Source organism: Anolis sagrei, chromosome 5, assembly GCF_037176765.1.
Source record: "Anolis sagrei isolate rAnoSag1 chromosome 5, rAnoSag1.mat, whole genome shotgun sequence".
In the NCBI taxonomy this organism is placed as follows: Eukaryota; Metazoa; Chordata; class Lepidosauria; order Squamata; family Dactyloidae; genus Anolis; species Anolis sagrei.
Window position 1 is genome coordinate 93,987,327 of NC_090025.1, and position 10,170 is coordinate 93,997,496.

Genomic DNA, 10,170 nt, shown 5'->3' on the forward strand with positions numbered 1-10,170 from the left:
AATTTAGTGGGTGGTGATACTGTCTTGTAGGTTCAAATCATGTGATTTTCATGTCATAAGTCTATGAATTCAGAAACTATCTAAAATGCTCAAAGGATATGGCTTCTCAGCAACAAGCAGGAATTAATCTTTGTCAAGTGTACAACTTGAAGAAAAAAAATCACACTTGGACCAAGGTTTACACAGATTTAGCCAAGTATATTCAACCATCATGGCTGCCTCACATTTCACTGTCTTGTGCCTATAGGTGACCTCAGAGAATGTCCCATACCACAACAAAAGGGTCATGTTCAGTTCATAAAGCACAGCTAATCCTTGCGTGCCTCTTTTTATAATGTGGGATTCAAGTAACCTTTTCAGATATTCTTCACTTCTATCATGATCTCAGTCCCTCTTCACTTTTTTTATCTGGGTCTCCATAACTCTTCATTTCTATCAGGGTCTTCGTTCCTTAACCTCTCCAAAGAAAGCCGCCGAAGATCTTTCCCAATGTCTGGATGGTCCTCGAGATATTCATACAGGGACCGACAGGGCCGTAGCCAGAAAAAAAATTCGGGGAGGGTTGACAATTTTGGTGGTGGGGGGTTGAAAATTTCGGGGAGGGTTGAAAATTTCAGGAGGGGGGGGGGTTGAAACCTGCCTCCTAGCTCACGCTGAAGCAAAGAGCACAGCAGGGGGCAGAGCAGCCTTCCATAGCCTGCAGCTCCGCCCCTGTCAACCACCTCCACCAAGTCTGGCCTCCTTAATGGGAGCATTCAACACACACACACACACCCAACTTGGTTGCTTCACTACATCGGCTATTGCTGCAAGTAATGACAGTGTGAATAAATTGTCAATATTTGATGTATTGTCGAAGGCTTTCATGGCTGGAATCACTAGGTTCTTGTGGGTTTTTTCGGGCTATAGAGCCATGTTCTAGAGGCATTTCTCCTGACGTTTCGCCTGCATCTATGGCAAGCATCCTCAGAGGTGTGAGGACCTCACACCTCTGAGGATGCTTGCCATAGATGCAGGCGAAACGTCAGGAGAAATGCCTCTAGAACATGGCTCTATAGCCTGAAAAAACCAACAAGAACCTGTCAATATTTGCTTGAGATAGTGCTTACAGTTCTGGAGGGACTCTTAATTTTTTGCATCTTATAGACTTAGCATGGGGATTTGGTTAACCAGTTAAAATTCATGAGTAAACCAGGTTTTTTGAAAAAAATCTGAAAAATTTGGGGGGGGGGGTTTGAACCCCTAAAACCACCCCCTCGCTACAGGCCTGGGGACCGAACAATGTCCAATTTCCGGTAGTCAACTGGCTTTACTAAAGTGCGAACAACTTGAAGACATCTTTCTTTCAAAGTGAACACTGGTAGTGTAATATTTGCAAATATGGGCTGCCCGTTCGTATTGTGAGATGCCACAAACAGCTCTGTCTGGTTGACCAGGAGACTATCATCAGTCCCAGCATCTCTGAACAACCAAAGGTGTTCCAGGTAGCTGTGCATCCTCTGCCCGGTGCCGGATTTGAGGCTGGGGTAAGGCCGCGGCACGCCCTCGACGTCCAGTCAGATGGAGCTCACCACCCGTGCAGTTCTGTTGCAAAAAATGACCTGGCAGGGCTCCCGGCTGTTCAGGGAGCGCTGCCGCCGCTCTTCCTCCTCTTCTTCTCCGAGTCTCTGCGGCATCCTTCCTGCCTGCCTTCCTCCGACCTATGAGGACAGACCCTCGGAAGCGGCCATCAGGAACTAATCAGAGTTGCTTTGAGGTTCGGAGCTGAAATTATCTGGTCTGCCCAACAAGTTGTTGCATATATGTAGGTTTGTGGTTATTTTTGCCTGTATTCAGTCACATAAATAAGATTGCAGAAAAATCCGGATGAGTTTTGTTTAATGTAGGCCCTGTCAGTCACTCTGCTTTTAAAAGTAGCAATCTGCTTAAGGTATTTACAAGCGATGCAGTGCTTTGAATCACAAAAATGCATCCCTGGATTGCTGACTGATGTTTTCAGGACAGTTATTATCAATAATCTCTGTAGATTTGGCAGCAGGAAGAAAACTATAACAAGAGGCTTGATGATAACTCTAGCAGGATGTTCAGAATTTATGAGCTACGGATAACTATGGATGAAGATTAGAGTACAACAAGATATGATATAGAGAACATCTTTGTCCCTATAAGGTGGCAACATGTGTAGTGAGGAAAGTTTTCTTTTCTGTGTGTATTGAATCTGCAAATTCATGTCCAGCTGAGTCTTCAGGATGGTGAGAAGTTTAACTCAGGTACCCTTGCCTCTAAATCTGCTGTTTAGAACCTTAAGTAGCTCACAGTTATACCTTCTATATCAATACAAATGTAATGTTAGTTCGTGCTACCATCAGAACTCAACAACCACTGGGGGAATTGACACCAAATTTGGACACAAGACACCTAACAGTCCAATTTATGTCCTCCACTCAAAAAAAATGGATTTTGTCATTTGGGAATTGTCGTTGCTGGGATTTATAGTTTACTTACAATCAAAGAGCATTCTGAGCACTCCAGCAATGATGGAATTGGGCCAAACCTAGCACACAGGGCTCCCATGACCAACAGAAATAACTGGAAAGGTCTGGTGGGCATTGACCTTGAATTTGGGAATTATAGTTCACCCACATCCAGAGAGCACTGTGGACTCAAACAATGATGGATCTGGACCAAACTTGACACAAATATTCCATATGCCCAAATATGAACACAGATGGAGTTTGGAGGAAATAGACCTTGACATTTGGGATTTGTACTTACTGGGATTTATAGTTCACCTACAATCAAAGAGCATTCTGAACTCCACCAATGATGGAATTGAACTAAACATGGCATACAGGACTTCCATGACCAACAGAACACACTGCAAGGGTTTGGTGGGTATTGACCTTGAGTTTGGGAGTTGCGGTTCACCCACATCCAGAGAGCACTGTGGACTCAAACAATGATGGATCTGGACCAAACTTGACACAAAAATTCCATATGCCTAAATATGAACACAGATGGAGTTTGGAGGAAATAGACCTTGACATTTGGGATTTGTAGCTACTGGGATTTATAGTTCACTACAATTAAACAGCATTCTGGAACCCACAAACGACAGAAATGGGACAAACTTCCCACACAGAACCCCCATGACCAACAGAAAATACTTAAGGCCATCCAGTCCAACTCTCTTCACCAGTGTCTAATCCTCCTTTTTTGACCAGTTGCCCTCCAACTTCAAGTGATCTTGATGTGGTACACATTTCCTTGACCCATTTCAAATAGATATCAGACCAGGATACAAAGCTGAGACCACTATGGTTGCCTTAGTGGATGATCACAGTCTTAACACCAACAGTGTGTACCTGTTGGTGCTTTTAGATCTCTCAGTGGCATTTGATACCATCAACTAGGGCATCCTCCTAGGTGGGTTGGGAATCTGAGGCACTGTGTTGTAATGGTTCCAGTCATACATCTCAGATAGGTTCCAGATGCTGGTACCTAAAAGTAGCTTCTCTTCAAAAAGAAAGATAAAAGAAAAGAGCTGTTATTTGACATCCCACAAAGTACCCTTCTATCCCCAATGCTTTTTGACTGCTGGGAGAGATCATCTGGAAGCATGGGGTGAGATGCTATCGGTATGCTGCTGACACCCAAATATGTCCTTGAATTTTAGTATAAAAATTGTTTTTTTACACCAAAACTTAATAGAATCAGATTCAAATGCATCCTTGCAGTTTCTAGGCTCAATATGATGGAATCCTGGGAGTTTTACAAGGCCTTTTGCCTTCTCTGCCTCCCTAAACTAGAACTCCAGCAGTTAATCACACTGCAAAAAGTAGATGCACCCTCCCTGCTAGAAATACTATCACATGAAAGCTGACTGGCACAACCTGGGGATCACAACCAGATACAGTGAAGACATCTGCCCTTGCGCTGTGCTACTCTGCTGCTGAGTATGCATGCCCAGTGTGGAACACATCTCACCACACTAAAACAGTGGATGTGGCTCTTAATGAGACATGAGGCTTAAGAAGAAGGGAGGAGGGTCTGTCAGTGCAGGGAAGGAAGGAAGGGTCCAAGACTGAGGCTGGCTGCAGCGCTCTCACAAGGAAAAGCCACAAAGACCCTTCCGAGCTACTGTTGAGGTGGACCCCAAAGCCTGACTGGGGAAAAAAGGCTGCTTTGGAGCACCTCTCCCTGCCTAGCTGCCTGCCTAGTCATGTGGTTTTTTACTTCCAACAAATCTCATGAACTTTTCTGTGGCTCAGTGTGTAAAGCAGGCGTGGACAAACTTTCACTGATCTGAGAAATTGTTATTAGAAGTGGTTGAAATGTTTCATCGGTCATATTTTAGTTCTTGTGGACCACTGGTGGTCCACGGACCACAAGTTGGAAACCACTGATATAGAGCAACAGCAAAGTTCCTAGCCAACAAGTCCTGAGATGTTGTTCATTTCAACTCCTTTGCAGATTCCTATGTTCTATCCAAAGTCTTTCAGAATTATGGTTTTTATGACGTCCATTTTTATAGGATCACTGTTACCATCTGAGGGTTGAGTCTCCTAATCTCCTCCTGACAAATGCTACTGCCAGTCCATCCAATCATTTTGGCTGCACATTTCCCTGGTGGCCCTCCAACTGGAGAGCTTCATGAACAACAGATGTGAGCAAGAAATCAGGGGAAATTCATAGCATTATAATAGCATGAATTTTCTCTGATTTCCTCATTCCAACTACTGTTTACATTCTTTTTTTCCATATCCTGTTCTTCATTTAGGATTAGATTTCTGATATATATTTTTAGATGTTTCCTGGTTAAACACATCCTTGGTTTAATTTTAATTTTATCAATTAATATGTGTTGTGTTTTTGTCAAGGTCAGATGCCAGCCAATTAAAGGAGTATAGTTTATTGCTCAAACAAACATAAAACAGCCCAAAACAAAACCAGAGGGCAAAAAACACTTAGTCTTCAGTGTGAAACAGTTCAAAAAGGCAAAAGAACCCACAAAACCCCAACCGGACTATAACCTGGATTATCCAGAGATATAATCCGTGTTAAACACAAAATGCTTAATTCAGCTCTAACTTGCATAGACAAACAACAGAAGCAAAACAAACTGTAGAATGATGTTCACAGCCACTCTACTGAGCAGCAGCCTTTCAAGGGTTGCAAAATGTGACCCGAGCTTCAAACACTGTAGGAAATGCCATGCTGAACTCCGAGGCTGGAATGCAGGAAGGATGATAATGCCAACTCCAGAAACACAGCCGCAGACGTGGAAGGGAGAGTAACGCCGATAGTTGAAGTCCAGTCCAGTCCGAAGGGAAACGAATAGCTGCAAGGTCAGGTCCCGATCCAATGGAAGTCACAAGGAGCCAAAGCAACGGGGGCAATACGGCAGCTAATGCAAATATCAAAACAGTGCAGTCCAGCAGAAACCCACACAGCTCCAGCCCCCTTTGCTGCTTAAACCCAGAGTATAACTTACATCCCAAAGTCTTCTTCCAAACCTGTCTTCTGTAGCACAACAATCCAGAAAGCGCCCAACAAGACACCTTGCCGATTGCAAAGTTACAATTGCAAACACTCCCATTTTATCTACAACTCCTCATCAGAACTTGATTCAGCCAACACCCTTGTCCCAGCTGCATCCTGTTGTAACTCCTCATCCGAACTGGAGTCGCCCCTAGTTCGGCCCAACCCATCCCCAGCTGTGCCTCTTCCACCACTCCTCCAAGTAGTCCATCTCTGGTCTAATCCTGAAGTTCCCCAAGACCCATCCGTGCCTTCACTACTCCAACCTTCAAACGTGCCACTGCTTGTGGGTTCAGCACAAATATCCCGAATCTCTTGAACCCTTGTCCAATCCAACCCATCAGACCCAGATATCCCATCATCCATATCATTTGCATCAAAACTTTCAAAAGAATCCTCATCTGTTGGCTCACTAAGTATCTCCCGGATTCTTTTCCTCTGTTGCTCTTCCTCATATTCTTGCTCGCGAGTAGTTTTCCTGCCTCTCCTAATACAACTAGTGTTACTATCACTGCCAGCAGACAGTTTTTCTACCACTATCTTATTCTTCATGGAATAACTCTTGTCTGCTGAATTCCTAGAATTGTCAAATTAATAATTTAAGAAGTTTTCATAAAATTCATCATATGAAATGGTGCTTACAAATTAAATGTGAAAAATTCATAGCATTATTCATCACATTAAGAATTTTTAATTCATGAAAAATCAGACCCAGTTTAAACTGTTGCAATTGGTCATTAAAGAGCTTGGTTTATTGCTTATAGTTTCTTTTATCATCTTGCTCAAATCTGTTGTCCATGAAGAAACCAAACATCTGGAGAGTGGGTATGTATACTGCACATCATTTGCAGCTCCCAAATCCTCTCATCACCTTTACTGTCTGCTGATGGAGATGTGGAGTGATGTAGCTTTGCGCTTTGGCTTCAAATCTGCCTTTGGAGATTTCGTTGCTACTTCAACATTTTTCTCTAGGCTATTATGGTCAACAGATGCAGTTTTAGCTGCCTGACAATATCATTTAGATCTTAGGAACATTTGCCACTGCTGCAGTGCTTCTTTCCTGTTTATTTATATCACTCGAGAAGGCTTGAATTCCCTTTTCTTAAAACTCTGTTTACTCAGACTAGTGTCTGTCTTATTCTTTAAGCCTTGTCTGTTGTCCAAGGGATTATTTTTATTTCCTCCACTCTTACTTGAATTTTGTACTTAAATCCATTCTTTTAACTCAGTCACAGTAATTTCAGAGGGATTTTTCTTTAGCTTTTCCAAGCAGCTGTTCAGCCACCAGGGAAACAGGGGCATCTTTTCACCTATATACTATATTTGTGATGGCACTCATGCCTTTAATGGGAGAAGAATACACAGATGTAATACAGGTCAATATGAGGTTCAACAGCATACAGTGCAGAATGAGGTTGACCTGACCAAAATTGCTGCTGTAGTGTTTATAAGGATGGGAAATTTTAACTGATTATGTTGAATACAGCAGTGGCTGATGAGAAAAGGGTTTAATTGAATATTACCATCAAATACTGATTAACAACGAGAGAAGTGTCCTTGGCATAATTTTTAAAAGTTTGAAAGAGAGAGTTGTAAGGGTTTTGAAGAAAGAAAAAAAGGAGAACACCATAGCAACCTTTCTGCTTTGAGTCTCTTTCTCTGGCCAAATGAAATATAGTGGTCGAATAAAGATGCAATAGTTGAAGGTCCATAAAACAATATATCAAATTGTAATTCATTCAGGCTGTGGTTAGGAAGACTGTGTTTTGTGCTTCCTGTAAAAACATCCCCCCTATAACTATAAAAAGATTAAAAGTTACCCCTCTGTCACAAAAACAATGTCACTATTCCTCATTAAGGTATAACTGTAATGTCAAGTATTTGCACCTTCATCATTGGAGAAAGGAAATGACTGCAAACATTTGTTAGCAATTACTTCCAAGCTCAGATGCAACAAATGTCTCCTCCAGGTATTGTTAGACTGCAATTTCCATCAGGCTTGCCCTATATATGGTATTTGTTATAATCTGTGCAAAAAGTATGACCAATCTGGAGTTTTTCCCTGCAGTTCTTAGACAAGACAGTTATTCCTGTGGAATTTCATTGTTCTGCATAACTATTAAAAGCAGCAAAGCCTTATGATGCTGGCTAATCTGATCACTATTTGAAAATGTCTCTCAAATTTAATGCATTATGATAATACATGCCATATCATGACAAATCACAGCTCTCTATATTATACCTGGTGGCACAGTGGGTTAAAGAGCTGAGCTTGTTGACTGAAAGGTCGCAGGTTCGAATCCAGGGAGAGGCGTGAGCTTCCGCTGTCAGCCCCAGCTTCTGCCAACCTAGCAGTTCGAAAACATGCAAATGTGAATAGATCAATAGGTACCGCTTCTGTGGGAAGGTAATGGCGCTCCATGCAGTCATGCCGGCCACATGATCTTGGAGTTGTCTACGGACAACACCGGCTCTTCAGCTTAGAAATGGAGATGAGCACCACACCCCAGAGTCGGACACTACTGGACTTCATGTCAGGGGAAAACCTTTACCTACCTATATTATACCATGACAAATCTATCATATCATAGCACACCATACTATGACACATCACAACAGATAATGACACATCCTGACATAGTACACCGTGTCATATATCATACCACACAGTGTCATGGCACACTCCATGACAAAACAATTGTATATCAAGTCATAATACACTATATCAGGACATAATATTTATTATTATTAACTTTATTTGTACCCCGCTAACATCTCCCAGAGGACTCAGTGCGGCTTACAAAGGCCAAGGCCCTCAATAAAACAACAGCATAACAAATACAACAATAAAACTCATAAAGCAAACCAATAAACATTAAAGCAGCAACATTAAAACATTAAAACAATAACGTCATGAAACATTTAAAACTAGGGCCGGGCCAAATGTAATGAATAGAATTGTGCTGGACATGACAGGTGAAATGTAAGGATTTTAGGGTAGGTGCGATGTGCAGGCAATCTTAAATCTCTAATAAAGTGTGTTTGGGACATGATGCTGGGAGTTTCCTATTCTGGAATGGCACACTGGAACAGCCAGGCCTTCAAGCTCTTCCTAAAGACTGCCAACGTTGGGGCTTGTCTGATGTCCTTGGGGAGAGAGTTCCAGAGTTGGGGGGCTACCACAGAGAAGGCCCTATCCCTCGTCCCCACCAAACGCGCTTGCGATGCAGGTGGGATCGTGAGCAGGGCCTCTCCAGATGATCGGAGAGATCGTGTGGGTTCATATACGGAGATGCGGTCACGCAGGTAGGCAGGTCCCAAACCGTTTAGGGCTTTGTAGGTGAGTACCTGCACCTTGAATTGGGATTGGAAAATGAACAGCAGCCAATGGAGCTCCTTAAACAGGAGGGTTGACCTCTCTCTGTAAGGAGCACCAGTTAACAACCTGGCCGCCACCCGTTGGATATATTACAACATGCCATTTATGAAGCAGCATACCATATTTTGACATAACATACCATATCTCAATGTCATGTCATGTATCACAGCATACATGTCATGTATCACACCTTCAGGGCTGCTTTCTTTGAGAGGCGGGGCTTCCTGAGTTTAAAAACTAACTGCTGAGAGGCGGAGCTTCCTGGTTATCCTATATAAACCAGTGTCTGAACCCAAGGGGCAGCTGGGCTTTCCACAGAAGTTGAGGAAGCAGGACCCCATTTTGTTTCCTTCTGCTTCAGGGTAAGCTTTGTTTGAATTTAACAGCCTTCAGGGCTGCTTTCTTTGAGAGGCGGGGCTTCCTGAGTTTAAAACCTAACTGCTGAGAGGCGGAGCTTCCTGGTTATCCTATATAAACCAGTGTCGCGCGCGCCTAACGGCGCGCGCGAACTCGTACACTCAGTAACCTATACTTTCACCCCTGCATACAGACAACAACATCAAACACACGCCAAGAGCATTAGCAACCTCCAGATGGAACAAACACGGAAACTTCCCATCTCATGCACAAGCTGTGGCATGTTCAGCTTTTTCACACTACAATTACTCAATTACATCTGCCCCAAGTGTACACAGATCACTCGCATGGAACACAGGATACGACAACTCGAGGACCGTATTAAGACCCTTAAGGACATTCAGGAACTTGAGCTCTTCTTAGACACCACTCACCACACTGGCCTAGACACGCAGCCCATATCACACCAACATTACAGGGAGGCTCAACAGAACAGCACCTCAGATGTGGACAACCCTCAGGCCTGGAGAAATGTCACCCTTAGAAGGACACATAGGACCCAGAAGCCTCCTCAGAATACCTCCACTCAGCTGCAGTTACACAATAGATTCCAAATTCTCACACAACTAGCACCTGACCAAGAAACACAACATATTGGGGAAGATCAGAATGGCTTAGATACTGATCAGTGGCTCATCCTTGATCAGTGTGCGGGGGATAGCCCTGACAGGGACAACACTTCACAACATTCACACTTGCACAATCCTGCAGGTGTACCATCCCCAACCATAGACCATGAGCAACAGGAACACATACAGGAGAACCATAGGCTCTCGGATGAATCTCAATGGATTGTCCTTGACGAATGCACCGGGGATGTCGAGGAGGAGGAC

The 10,170-nt window shown here is 43.3% G+C and overlaps 1 pseudogene; it reads right to left on the bottom strand.

Moving 5' to 3' along the window:
* Positions 1 to 351: 351 nt before the first annotated feature.
* Positions 352 to 1,725, bottom strand: LOC137097083 (von Hippel-Lindau disease tumor suppressor-like; annotated as a pseudogene).
* Between the last annotated feature and the right edge of the window lie 8,445 nt (positions 1,726 to 10,170).